Source organism: Orycteropus afer, unplaced genomic scaffold (genome assembly GCF_000298275.1).
Source record: "Orycteropus afer afer isolate SDZICR_OR568_19922 unplaced genomic scaffold, OryAfe1.0 scaffold00332, whole genome shotgun sequence".
In the NCBI taxonomy this organism is placed as follows: Eukaryota; Metazoa; Chordata; class Mammalia; order Tubulidentata; family Orycteropodidae; genus Orycteropus; species Orycteropus afer.
In genome coordinates, this window is record NW_006921919.1 from 2,326,171 (window position 1) to 2,341,333 (window position 15,163).

Sequence of the window (15,163 nt, forward strand, 5' to 3'; positions counted from 1 at the left end):
AAAAAAAAAAAAAAAAAAGAAAAGAAAAGTAATATTCAAAATTACATTAGCAAAAAATTTCAAAGAAAAAACATGCCCAAACCAATATAATTACCATTTTCCACATTATGCTCCTGTATTTGGTAATGATATTGTTGTTGTTGTTATATGCCATCAAGTTGGACCTGATTCATAGTGACCCCTCCTTGGGTTTCTGAGGCAGTATCACTACGAAAGTAGATTGCCCCATCTTCCTTCTGAGTAGTGGCTGGTGGGTTTGAACTGCCAGCCTTCTGGTTAGCAGTCAAGTGCCTTAGGCCTTAGGCACTACGCTACCAGAGCTACACATGCTAATTTAAAAAATATTATTATTATATACCCCTCCCCGAAAAAAATTTCACTGCTGTTGAGTCGGATCTGACTCATAGAGACCCCTCCTTGGGTTTCCGAGGTGGTATCACCATTTAAGTAGATTGCCCAATCTTCCTGCCAAGGAGTGGCTGGTGGTCTTGAACCACCAGCCTTCTGGTTAGCATTCAAATGCCTTATGCACTACACTACCAGAGCTCCTATTATTATATACTCTGCTTTACAATTAAACATTATATGATAAATATTTCCATTTTCTAACAAGGTGCTGATATTTTTTGCTTTAATAAACATAATATTTCAAATAATAATAATAATTGCCATTTTATTATAAATCTATTTAAATTTACACATATTCTCTTTACTTAAAGGAGCTCTGGTGGCACAATGGTTAAGTGGTTGGCTGCTAATGAAAAGGTTGGCTGTTCAAACCTACAAGCCATTCCACAGAAAAAATATATAGCAGTCTGATTCCATAAAGATTACAGCCTGGGAAACCGCACAGGACAGTTCTACTCTGTCCTATGGGTTTCTATGAGTCAGAATTGACAAGATGGCAACGAGTTTTCTTTATACTTATTTAATTTCCTGTAATAATTTAACCTTCTTGGTGCCTTAATATTCTCACAGGTACATCCATTTCTGAACCATGCTGTATTAAAAGTTGTGGTTATATTGGCACTTACACTAGACTACCACCTACAAAGCATTGTTGTTGTTATGTGCCGTCGAGTCGGACCCGACTCATAGCGACCCCTCCTTGGGTTTCCGAGGCGATATCACTACGGAAGTAGATTGCCCCATCTTCCTTACGAGGAGTGGCTGGTGGGTTTGAACCACCAGCCTTCTGGTTAGCAGTCAAGTGCCTTAGCCACTATGCTACCAGAGCTCCCTACAAAGCATTATAGCTTCTTAATTTCTCTTTCACTTTTAAGCTTTTAGTCTGTCAGTATGGGTTAGTGTGTATGCTTCTAATTCCCTCTCCCTTCCCTTCTTCTTTTCTGTTTGTAATCACCCATGGTGACTATAAAAGCTAGAATTATTTCAAAGAGTAAATTGGCTCCAAGTCATTACTCAAAGGCCTGTCCTATGACTAAGGTATGAGAACTTCCATTCATTCATTTATTCAACAGATGTTTATTGGATGTCTTCAATGTACTTTCCATTAGACTAGGGGCACAGTGAGAAGGAGAAAGGTCCCTCCCATTAAAGAGAAATCTTAGCATATGTGTTGTTCTCTATGGGGAGATACACCTGTGGTAAGTGCTATACAATGATCAGTATGAGACAAAAAATTTGGAAATTTAATATTGATACAAATTAGTATCTAGTCAAGAGACCACATTCAGATTTTGTCAATTGTCCCAATAATGTTCTTTATAGCTACTTTTTTCTTAACCTGTCCAGGATGCAATCTGGGATCACACATTGCATTTAGGTGTCATGTCTTTGTTTTTGTTGTTGTTAGGTGCCATTGAGTTGGCTCCAACTCATAGTGACCCTATGTACAACAGAACAAAACCCTAGAACTATTCTTCAGCCTTTCTTTATCTTTCTTGACCTTGGAATTTTAGAAATATATGGGCTATTTAATTGGTAACCAGCTAAGTAATTGACAACTTGAAATGTGCAGATGACACAACCTTGCTTGCTGAAAGTTAAGAGGACTTGAAGTACTTACTGATGAAGATCAAAGATTACAACCATTAATATGGATTATACCTCAACATAAAGGAAACAAAAATCCTCACACCTAGACCAATAAGCAACATCATGAGAAATGGAGAAAATATTGAATTTGTCAAGGATCTCATTTTATAACATTTTACATCAGTCAGGAAATCAAACGATGTATTGCATTGGGCAAATTGCTGCAAAAGACTCAAGTGTTAAGAAGCAAAGATGTCACTTTGAAAACTAATGTGCATGACACAAGCCATAGTATTTTCAATCACTCATAAAAGCTGGAAAATGAATAAGGAAGACTAACAAGAGTTGAAGGGAGCTCTGGTGATGTAGTGGTTAAGGCATTTGGCTAATAACCAAAAGATAGGTGATTTGAACCCACCAGCCTCTCTGCAGAAGAAAGATGGGGCAATCTACTTCTGTGAAGATTTACAGCCTTGGACACCCAATTAGGTCTCTGTTGTTGTTGTTGTTGTTATGTGCCGTCGAGTCGGCCCCGACTCATAGCGACCCCTCCTTGGGTTTCCGAGGCAGTATCACTACGGAAGTAGGATTGCCCAACCTTCCTTCCGAGGAGTGGCTGGTGGGTTTGAACCGCCAGCCATCTGGTTAGCAGGCAAGTGTCTTGGCCACTATGCTACCAGAGCTCCTATTAGGTCTCTATGAGTTGGAATCAACTTGATGCCAGTGAGTTTGGTTTTTGCTTGACAAGAATCGATGCATTTGAATTACTGTTTTTGGCAGAGAATATTGAATATACTGTGGATTGCCAGAAGAATGAACAAATTTGTCTTGGAAGAAGTATTGCTAGAATGCTCCTTAGAAACAAGGATGGCAAGATATGTTATTCAGAGGAACAGTTCCTTGGGTAAAGACATCATGCTTGGTAAAGTAGAGGGTCAGTAAAACAGAGGAAAGCTTTCAAGGAGATGGATTGAAACAGTGGCATCAGCAGTGGGTTCAAGTATAGCAGGACCAAGTAGTATTTTGATCTATTGTATACAGGGTCACTGAATAGGAACTGACTTGACAGCACCTAACAACAACAATAAATACAGAAGGATGATGGGCTTGAAAAATTAACAATGCAAACTAATAGTAGTAAGTAAAACTTTGGTGCAGTTCAGAAATTTACAATCTTAAAGTAACTTCCCACAAGTTACTAATTAATTACATAGGGAACAATAGTAACTTAACCTTGGAGAGAGTTGGCTTGAAATTGCTTAGAAATGACTTTGAAATGTCTTCCTCTAGAACATTTCTCTCCTTTGCTCCAGACTGTTACGTACACCTGACTATTGGATGCATCCACTTATATGTCCCATAGACATCCCAAGCTCACCTTTCCTTCCAAATCTGATTCTATTCCTGGGTTCTTTATCTCAATGAAAGACACTACCAGACATATCCAACCAGTCTCTTTAGCTATCAACAGTGGCTTCTTCCTTGCTCTTCCCTGTCAATTCAATTCTTCACCTTGAACTTCTTTCCAATCTATCAACCTCCCTTCTTTCCTAGTCACCAACTTTATTCAGGACACCAGCAGTCTTTTCACCACATTGTTTCAATAGCCTCCTAACTTGTCTCTGTTTAATTCTTTCTTCACTAAGACCTGTTTCCCACAATGCAGCCAGAAGTATCTTCCTAATAAATCAAATCAAAGCCTGCTACTCATCTGATTTAAATACTTACTGGCTTCCAGTGGCCCTCAAAGAACACTCAATGAATTCAGCCTTTTCTACTGCTGGCCTGAACTGGGTCACTCCTTCTCCCATGAAATTCATTTCCCTTGTATTCACTTCACTAACTGGATTAGATCTTTCTTTGAGGAATCTTTTCTGGTCTCCTCTGACTGGGATAAGGTACTCTTGTAAGCTATGTGCTGCCCTTCTATCTGTTGTGGTATGGTATGTATCTCACTCCAAACCAATTACTAAACTGTAGCCTTTTTGAGGGCTGGAGTCTTGTCTGTCTTGTTCACCATTGCAAGCCCCTTCTCCATCATGGAGTTTGTCACTTGGTAAATGCTCAATAATTAATAGAATGTAAGAAGGGCCAACTTTCTACCTGGCAAATGTGGTATATGTAACATTGGTTTTCTAAATATAAATTTTGTTATATCAAGTGAAATATATTTTTTACTTAAATGTGAGGTTTTATTTTTGTTTCAAACTGAAGTTAAATCTGCCTCAGCTTAATGTATATCACTTGAAACTCTATAAAGAAAACAACATATGTCTCTATGTTCCTTGTATCAGTTAGTGGTTCTTTACTTTTGGTGATTTTGCCCTGCAAAGAACATTTGGCTATGTCTGGAGACATTTTTGATTGCCACAACTGTCATCTAATTGGTAGAGACCCGGAATACTGCTAAACACCCTAAAATACACAAGGAAAACCCCTAAAACAAAATGTCAGTAGTGCTGAGATTAAAAGACCCTAGGGGATGATGGGTTTGGCAAGTTTTCCTGGAAGGACTCCATGCAACCAGTCATGTCCCTAGACTCCATGAAACAATTACAAGCAACTAGCTGATGTCTTAAGGAGCTCTGGTGATGTACTGGTTAAGGCATTTGACTGCTAACCAAAAGGTCGGTGATTCAAACCCACTAGCCTCTCTGTGGAAGAAACATGAGGCAATTTTCTTCCATGAAGATTTACAGCCTTGAAAACCCAATGGGGGTTGGTGTGAGTTGCAGTTGACTTGATGGCAGTGAGTTTGGTGAGTTTTGATGTGATCTTTAGAGGTAGAGTGTAGCCTTGAGGGGAAAAGTGCTTAGCAGTAGAGGAAACATGGCAGCTACAAGCCCTGAGAGTCAAGGGCTCAGTAAATCCCAGAAGAGGAAACTTAAGTGGATTTTTACATAACAACACTGAGGTCAGGGCTTAAGAGAAGCACCTAAATTATAGGCTTTTTTTTTTTTTTTTTTTCACCTGATAGATAAAAAGTATGACTTTGAGTTAACAAAAATAAAGACTCATATAGAACTTATAACTCCAAAGGAGTATTGCTCTCTTTAAAAATGGAGTCATTCTTTTATGCCAACATGGTGTTGTTGATCAAAATGATGCTGTCACACCTCTTAAGATCTGTCTTCAGAGCGTGTGTCACATTCGTTTGAATGGCATCAGTGGCAGTAAAACACTGTTCTCTGAGTCAGGAATTTGATTTTAGAAGAAAAAAAAATCAAGTTATTTGGACCTGTATTTGGTAAATAATAGGAGCTCTGGTAGCATAGTGCCTAAGGCACTTGACTGCTAACCAGAAGGCTGGAGGTTCAAACCCACCAGCCACTCCTCTGAAGGAAGATGGGGCAATCTACTTCCGTAGTGATACTGCCTCGGAAACCCAAGGAGGGGTCGCTATGAGTCGGGTCCAACTCGATGGCACATAACAACAACATGGTAAATAATAGCATAGTGCCTTGACTGCTAATCAGAAGGCTAGTGGTTCAAACCCACCAGCCACTCCTTGGAAGGAAGGATGGGCTACTTCCGTAGTGACTGCCTCAGAAACCCAAGGAGGGGTCACTATGAGTTGGTCGGACTCGAAGGCAAATAACAACAACAACGTGGTAAATAAGAAAAGTCATCCATGCTAGTAATACCATTTTAATTCAAATTGAGGACAGGCTTCAAATGAAATAAATCTGATCCTAAAGATAATTCTAAACAGAGTTTTAGAAATGTTTTGTGCCAAGTCCATATCATTGGAGTAATAATAAATATGGAGCCTCTGAAGACGACCACTTTCTGGAGAATTGCACATGCTGAGAAGTGAGTGTTAATAAAACACTACTTGATATCATATTGCTTTCAGTGCTACATATGTATGTGGAGGTAATACCAAGTTTGTGTACAACCAAAGTTCTGTTATAGTGAGAATGTTTAGGACAAGTTTTATATATTTTTTTATATTTATGTTCAATTTTTAAGCTGTTTTTTAATCCCAGTAGGGTACCAATTCATCATAGTTTCTCAGGGATTATCCCAATTTTAAAACTGAAATTCCAGCTTCCTGGGGAACCCCTAAATCCTGGGCAAATGGAGACAATAACCCAAATTCCCATTTTCTTAGTTAACTCCTCCATTTTTAATTTTTTTTTGGAGTGAAAACAAAACAATGACTTCACATAATAAATTAAGGAAAAGGACACATCCATAGTGGGAGTAACAGCAACTTGAATCAAACAGCAACATATGTCAGCTGAAACTAGGCTGAGCCACTCATTAATTTTTATGCTCGTTCCAGTTAAAGTCAGTAAGTTTTATGATGACGGCTCAGGCCATGTTTTACCAGTCAATGAGGACAATTGCAGCCATCATCACCAATAATAATACTAACATACATTTAGAAGTTTTATCTATCAAGTTTACCATATTTGTTTCGCTTTTCTTGGGAGAAATATTTTGACCACTTAGGCAAGGACATGATTGGCTTATTTAGTTTTTTAATGGCTTTTTATTATGGACCTAATAATTAACGTACAAATGTTGGAAACATACATTATGATGGAGTTTAGCTGAGAGTTAACATTAAAAGTATACCATCATTGAGGGGGCATTTAGAGTGTATAGGTAAGAGAGAGGATAGTAGAGTGGTCAGTACTGAAGTTAGGAGGACCTGTGTGTGCATCCTGCTTTTCACTTACTAGTGTGTGAGTTTGAACTAGTTTTCGACCTTGCTAAGCCTCAATTCCGTCATAAAACAAACAAACAGGCAAAATCATGGTACTTAAGCCCTGAAATTGCTGATTATGAAACAAGATAATGATTGTAAGATACTGAAGGCTATGTTCAGCACATAGTGAACCAAACCAAAACAAAACAAAAATCCACTGCCATTGAATTGATTCTGACCCATAGTGACCCTATAGGACAGAGTAGAGCTGCTCCCATCAGGTTTCCAAGGCTATAAATCTTTACAGAAGCAGATTGCCTCATCTTTCCTCCCATGGAGCAGCTGGTAGGTTCAAACCTTAACCACTGTCCACCAGAGTGCGTTAGCCCGTAGTAAACATTCAACAAATGAAAGCCATTATTATTTGCCTCTACCAGATGTTCCTGTAATAGTATCTTCTGATTACATTTCAGGGTCATGCTGTCTTTTTAATTTCTTATTTCTTATCCATACTCTTTGCAGAAGTATCGTGTTTCAGAAATATAAAAAGAGCACAGAGAATTCTGATAAAAGATATTTATTTTTTTAATAATTTTTCTAGGCTCCAAAGATTAATACAGTATTACTTTAAGAGAATATTGACAGAAAAAAAAAAATCACCTTGACATAAAATGTTTTTGAAAATGTGCCTAACTCAGGATAAGTTGGGGTGTGTATGTGTGTGTGCTAAAAGTAAAACTACAATTAAAAGGACAAAAAAAAGTGAAAAACACTATTGAGTTAATAACTGCTGGAAACAGATTTGAACTACTCTATAGTATGCTTTGTAGTGCCTTTATGTATATCTTAGGCAAAAGACATGGAAGCATGTATTACTTGGAACAAGAAGGTAAGATGTGTTACTCATATTTATTAAGATAAAATCATTAGAAACCAAGATGTGACAACCCAAGGAAGCTGCTATGGAGGTTTTAAAAATCAAGATGATATGCCCAGAATTATCTTACAGTTATTTTCCAAAGTTCCATCACATACTAATTTCAAAACTAGGGTGCTACATAACTGGAATGAAAATAGCCAGTGATTAATCCCTCAAAAGTTTCTTTTATAGTTGTTTTAAGGCTGCTATTTGACTAAATAGCTTGTTTAGTCATACTTTAACAGTATTAGGAAAATTTATGGGAAAAGAAAGATGAACCCATTTCAAACCAAACCAAACCAAACCCATTGCCATCAAGTCAATTCTGCCTCGTAGCGACTCTACAGTGCTCATTCTAGGTTACTGTAGATGAAGGCAAGTTGACATCATGTGGTTACCATATTTGTTTTGCTTTTCTTGGGAGAAATATTTTGACCACTTAGAGAAGGATATGATTGGCTTTTTTAGTTTTTTAATGGCTTTTTATTGTGGACCTAATAATTATGTACAAATGTCAGAAACATACATTTCTAACTAACATATCTACTAAGATAACCAGCTTGTACACTTGATTCTAGGAGTCTCATGAGAGGCAGATTGCAAGAAAAAGGGGCAGGGAAATTTCAATATACAAAGTTCCTTTTAAAAGATGCTACAATCTTAAAATATGTATTCTGCTTTAGTATATATAATTTTTTTTCTGTAGGAGATGTGACTTTAAAGACTGAGAGAGAAAGGTGAGATACGAGGCAAAACCAGCACTTTCTTGCCAAAATGAAGGCTCAAGATGTGCTGTTTTGTGGCCCCAGTGCTATTTTGAATGCAGTTGGTAGATGATTAAAGAGATCAGTGACTTTCTTCCTCTTTCTGTGGCCTGGATTTAGAAATCTGCCACCTGAGAGGAAGAAACCAACTCTCCAAGGGTTTACACACCAATAATCAGATCCTGGGTTAGTTTCTGCTCTCCTAGGTGTGCCTTATACATTGTTTGCTCATTCTCTGTTGTAATCTAACTGTAAAATTAAAATAGTTTTTAAAACATTATTGGAGCGGTGCAATGCATTTTATGCCTTCAACAATGTTGTTGGAGATTATAAAATCCGAGAAAAAGATACTAAAGTATGTTGTTATTGCTGTTAGCTGCCGTCTCGCCTCTAGCTACCCCTGCACAACAGGACCAAAGGCTGCCCAGTCCTGCGCCATCCCTGTGATGGGTTACAGATTGAACTGTTTTGGTCCATAGGCTTTTTGTTGCCTGATTTTCAGAAGTAGATCATTAGGTCTTTCTTCCTAGTCCATCTGAGTCTGGAAGCTCTTTATAACCTCACTCTAAAATTCAGCATGTTCTCCTCTCTATATGTTGTATGGAAAGTGCTGAGAGAATGCTTTGAGCATTTTCGGAGTGAACTTAATAAAATGCCTTTCTGTAAAAATCAGTATGGTTAAAATAAATGTCTTTATCTGGGCTAAGACTTTTGGGTAGAGCACTTTGAGTGGACCACTGGTGTGGTGGTTATGTTTGTGTGTCATCTTGGCTGGATCTGGTTGAGTGGCTGGGCAGCTGGTGGTAATTATTCCCCATGATGAGACTGCAATCACCTCCATGGTGGGATCTACCACAAGTAGCTGAGTAGCTGCTTTGGGTATGTGGTCTGCTTTCCATATATAAGCTTTGGGAATGGTCTGTAGCTTATGACACACTTGAACCCTGCATATAGCTGTGTTGTTGTTCAGCAGCCTGCCATGCTTTGCCGACCTTGGGACTTACAATGGACTTGAATTAATGGCCTGCCATGTGGTGATAACTTTGGAACAGTGCCATTTTACTTGTTGACCTTGGGCTTGTTAGCCTTAGCAGCCAGTAGCTGTTTGAGTGAAGAGATGCCTCTAGCTTCAGTGGGCTGGGAGCAGGAGGCAGAACTGAAGCCCAAGGTCAAGGGGCTTTCACACAGCCCTTAGGCCTGGCACTTTGAACTTGGACTTCTAGCCTCCCAAACTGTAAGAGAATAAACTCCTGTTTGTTAAGGCCATCCCATTTGTGGTATATTTCTTTTAGAGTGGCACTAGGTAACCAGAACAACTGTTGTTGTTGTTGTTATGTGCTGTCGAGTCAGATCTGACTCATAGTGACCCCTCTTTGGGTTGCTGAGGCAGTATCACCGCAGAAGTTGATTGCCCAACCTTCCTTCCGAGGAGTGGCTGGTGGGTTTGAACCGCTAGCCTTCTGGTTAGCAGTCAAGTGCCTTAGGCACTACGCTACCAGAGCTCACTGGTTTCACTAAATTAGTTAGTTGTCTTGCTTTTGTGAAGTTAGTTAAAATTTTTGAACCAAATATTATTCTAAATCTCTCCATTCTATCAAGATGCATGTTTTACTGGTTTAAGTTTCATAAGAGATTACATTTGGCTTCAATACCATTTAATTCATCTTTAAAGAGATTGATTGAATTCTATGAACTTTAAAGTCTCTGATGATAAACTTCTCCATCAACTCTGTATTATCTTCTTTAATACAGCCAGATGGAGAAAATGGTTTACATCAGCTGTAATGTATATTTGAACAATAAGGTCACAAGCAGAGTTATATTACCTTTTATGGACAGTGAAACATTTTTAACGTGCTACAGCCTTCCCCTTTAAGTTACATAGCAAATGGCACACAGCATTTTGTTTTCATGCTGAATTCCCAAGTGATATTATTTACTAAGCATGTTCATATCAACAGCCTGGGCCTTATTTAAAACAACATTTCTTCTTGAAGTGCGGAAGAGGAGGATGACCTTCAGTTCCTGTCCTCTTAAGTTTGATTAAAGCCACCTGAAATAAGTTTGTTGCTCCAAACTCTGCACTGTATTCTCTGCAATCTTCAGCTCTCTTCCTCTCCCTCTAAGGGTGCAATCTAAAGAGTCAGTATTACATTAACAAAGACTGGGCCGGAAGAAGTAATCATCACACTTCTGTTCTAGAATTCCTTTGTTAAAAGGCAATTTTCAAATGTTTGGAAAATTAAAACAACAACTTAAGGAAATGGAATAGTTTAATTTTGACACTTGGGACATGTTTTACTTTTCGATAGGAAGTGCTTCTATAGCCTTGTATATGTGTATCATTTTAGAAAGAAAGTGTACTTTTAAATAATAATAAGTAGACTGGACATGTTGTTGTTGTTGTTTGCCATCGAGTCATCCCTGACTCATAGCGACCCATCCTTGGGTTTCTGAGGCAGTATCACTACGGAAGTAGGATTGCCCAACCAGTGGCTGGTGGGTTTGAACCGCCAGCCTTCTGGTGAGCAGTCAAGTGCCTTAGGCACTATGCTACCAGAGCTCCTACATAATTATCACTATATTCTAAATGACTCTTTGTTTAATGCCACCCTAGTTTTGGGGATCTGATTAAGCTTTGATATATCCAGCAAAGCATAAACAAGTTTAAATGTCCATAAAGTTCCAAAAGGAAACATCTTTTGTCAGTTAGCTCAGTATGCAAAGAAAGAAAAAATTATTTTTTTCCTTTTGTAGAATTTCTTTTAAAGAGAGGCTCAACATGGTTGGTTCAGAGCTGTGCCTTACTTAATGCTTCCATCAGTGATTTATAAAGAGGGAATTTTTAAAATTAGTTGGTTGTACCAATATGGTCCAGGTTGTTAGTATGTTGATTCATAGGAACAAAATTAAGATCAAATTAACTATGTACAGGAGAAATATCAGTTGTAGGAGCAAAAGGTAAATTTTCTTAAAGAAGTAAAGGAGGTGGTGGGGGCATAACATTCTCAAGAACCATGTTTTACCTGGTAGACTTGTTAAAAAACAAATCACTACCTTTCTTCACCACATGATTTAGTAGGTCTTGGGTCCAGTCTGAGAATACGCATTTCTAAGAAGTTCTAGGGGACAGTGGCTGTTCAGTGGTAGGATCCTCCGCTTCCATGAGGGAGAGTTGGGTTCAATTCATGGCCAGTGCACCTGATATGCAACCACCAACCCTATCTGTCAGTGAAGGCTTGCATTTTGTTATGATGCTTAACAGGTTTCAGTGAAGCTTTCAGAGTAAGATAGACTAGGAAAAAAGGCCTGGTGGTCTACTTACAAGAATTAGCCAATGAAAAGCCTGTGGATCACAGTGGTCTGATTGATAATGAAGGTGGTGCAGGGTTGGGAGGCATTTCGATATGTTGTGCATGGGGTCCCTAGGAGTTGTGGGGTGACTAACAACAACATGCAGCTAACAACAACAACAACAAATACATCCTAAGTTGATGCTGATGCTGCTGGTCTGAGGGTCACACTTTGAGAACCAAAACAGGCTGATGGGGAATTAAGATGCTAACAAACTGAGAGCTCTCCAGCCAAAGTTCTTAGTCCCAGGTTATGTCCTTCTGCTGACACCTGAATGAAAAGGGGAGACTTTCCCCTTCAAATACCATATTCCTAGAATCATTATCTTTGCCCACTTTCTCTTTTTATTCTAACACTGCTCTTTCTCCACCATACTTATTTCCTTATTCTAGATAAGAGTGTATATGTAAGTTTTATTACAGTGTATAGTAATTGGTGCATATGAATGTACAACCACCATTTACAATGAAGGTAAATTACAATCCCCATTTCATGTTACTAGCTAATTTTAATAGGTTTAAAGCATTGAGTATGCACTTACAGTCACTCAGCTCTGGTCAGTAGTGAGGGATCTTTCTGGACTAAACACGTCGGAGACTTTTCAAATAACATAGTCTGGGTCCTACTCCAGGCAAATGCCATTCAAATCTCTGAGCGGGGCCTTGGTATTTAAAAGCTTTCGAGGTAGTTCTAATATGCAGCCAAGATAAAGCCATGTAGTCTTAATGGGGGCAAGATTGCCCCCTATTGTCCATCCCACTGCCATTAAGTTGACTACAACTAATAGTGACCTTGTAGAACAGAGTAGAACTGCCCCATGGGATTTCCAAGGCTGTAAATCTTTACCCAAGCTGAAGCTTCATCTTTCTCCCACAGAACAGCTGGTGGGTTCAAACCACCAGCCTTTTGGTTTGTAGCCAGGTGCCTTAATCACTGCACTACCAGAGTACCTCTATCGCACCTAAACCAAAAAAAAAAAAAAAAAAACTAACTTGTTGCCATCAACTTGATTCCAACTCATAGCAACCCCCTTTTCAGTTTCCGAGGCAGTAAATCTTTATGGAAGTAGATATCCCAGTCTTCCTTCCACTAAGTGGCTGGTGGGTTTGAACTGCCAACCTTCTGGTTAACAGTCAAATGCCTTAGGCACTATGCCACCAGAGTTCTTTACTAAGGGGATGAAAATTCATTCTTGGGGAATGAGAAAGTTTTAGCTCTTACAATGGTTTCTGGGCAACCAAAGGGCCACAGTACATAAACAGATACGCAGTGCAAATATGGCATCAATATTTCACGGAAGATGAGGGCACTTAAGGAGCCCTGTAGCACAGTGGTTAAGCACTCAACTGCTAACTGAAAGGTCAGTGGTTGGAACTCAGTAGTCACTCCTTGGGAGAAAGATGTGGCAGTCTGCTTCTGTGAAAAATATTGGTAGGGAAAAATTGTGTTTTTAAATCCTATTATGAGTAGATCACCTAGCTATGCTTTTATGTATATTATCTGATTAATCCTCATAAGTGTGTACTTTTCCTTCATAATCATATACATCATGATTATAATTAGTCTTATTTCATTATGGAGTCAACTCCTTTTAAAAAATATTTTATAATGAAAATAACTGCCATCTTTATGAGGCTTACAGAAAAATTCCATGGGAAGCTATAAGGTAATCAGATGGTTTCAAATTGCTTTCACTCTAAAGAGTTACTAGATGTTATCTTAGTTACCTAAGGAGCTCTGGTGGTGCAATGGATAAGGTATTTGGCTGCTGACCAGAAAGTTGGTGGTTCAAACCTACCAGCTGTTACACATGGTAGGAAGATGAGGCAATGTACATCTGTAAAGATTTACAGCCTTAGAAACCCAATGGGGGTTGCTATGGGTTGGAATTGATTTGATGGCAGTAGATTTTTTTTTTTTTTTTTTTTTAATTATCTAGTGCTGCTATAGCAGAAATACCACAAGTGGGTGGCTTTAAGAGTTTATTTTCTCATCATTTAGGAGGCTAGAAGTCCGGAGTTAAGATACCAGCTCTAGAGGAAGGCTTTCTCTATCTATCAGCTCTGGAAAGTGGTCCTTGTCTCTTGAGCCTCTGCTTCTGGGTGATCTTCATGTGGCTTGGCATCTCTCTTTCCTCATATTTGCTCTGCTCACTTGTTTAATCTCTTATATCTCAAAAGAGAGTGATTTAAGATATACTCTACACTAATCTTGCCTCATTAACATAAGAAAGAGGACTCATGCCCAAAGGGGATTATATCCACAGGCACAGAGATTAGGATTTACAACAAATATTTTTGGAGGACTTAATTCAATCTATAACAGATGTATTTAATCAGTTTGAAAAACACAATGTTCCATTAAAAGAAAACATAATAGTAACTTCTACACCCTATTCTCAAACAATTTTTCTAAAGAATTATTCTGAAAATTTCCTTAATTAGTAATGAAACAGTTTTAGGGTCCAGGCATACTTCAGAGATATTATGGGTTCCAGACCACCATAATAAAGCAGATACCACAATAAAGTGAGTCACTGATTTCCCAGTGCATGTGAAAGTTATGTTTCTGCTACTGTAATCTCTTAAGGAGCTCTGGTGGTATAGTGGTTAAGGCACTTGGCTGTTAACCAAAAGGTTGGTGCTTTGGACCCACCAGATGCTCATGGAAGAAAGATGGAGCAGTCTGCTTTCTTAAAGATTACAGCCTTGGAAACCCAATGAGGGTCACTATGAGTCGGAATTGACTTGATGGCACTGAGTTTGGTTGCTTCAGTACTCTATTAAGAATGCAATAGCATTATGAAAAAGTTTGGAATACTGTGCAAATAACCAAAATATGACACAGAGACCTTAAGTGAGCACATGTTGTTGCAAAAACGACACCGATAGACTTGCTTGACACAGGGTTGCCACAAATCTTCAATTTGTGGAAAAACGCAGTCTGCAAAGCATGGTAAAACAAAGTATATCTGTATAACAACCACAAAAAAAAAAAAAGAAAATAGTATTAAAACTTTTACGGTTGCATATATCTTTTGCTGTTTACAAGGATACTGATTGTGCCCCAGAAACACTTTGTTTATAGTTGCAGCCACAAACTAGACTGGTTGTGGAAAAGAAATATATTTGAATGCTGTGAGAATAATGTTATTGTTGATAGCTGCCCCTGAGTCAGCTCCAACTCATGGTGAACTTACATGTATCAGAATGAAATGTTGTCCGGTCCTGTGCCATCTTCATGACTGTTGGTATGTTTGAGGCCATTGCTGCAGTTATAGTGTGATCCATCTCATTGAGGGCTTCCCTCATTTTCCTGGAGACTCTACAATATATGATGTCTTTTTCTAGCAATTGGTTTTTCCTGATCATGTGTCCAAAATAAGTAAATAGAAGTCATACCATCCTTGATTCTAAGAAACATTTTTGTCGTTGTTGTTATGTGCTGTCGAGTTGGCCCCGACTCATAGCG

General features: G+C 38.6%; 1 protein-coding gene across 1 annotated transcript in view; it reads left to right on the forward strand.

Annotated features, from left to right (window-relative positions):
* The window catches only part of SYNPO2 (synaptopodin 2), a 330,459-nt gene that overhangs the window by 85,049 nt on the left and 230,247 nt on the right, over nucleotides 1-15,163 (forward strand). The gene's annotated exons all lie outside the window — the stretch shown is intronic.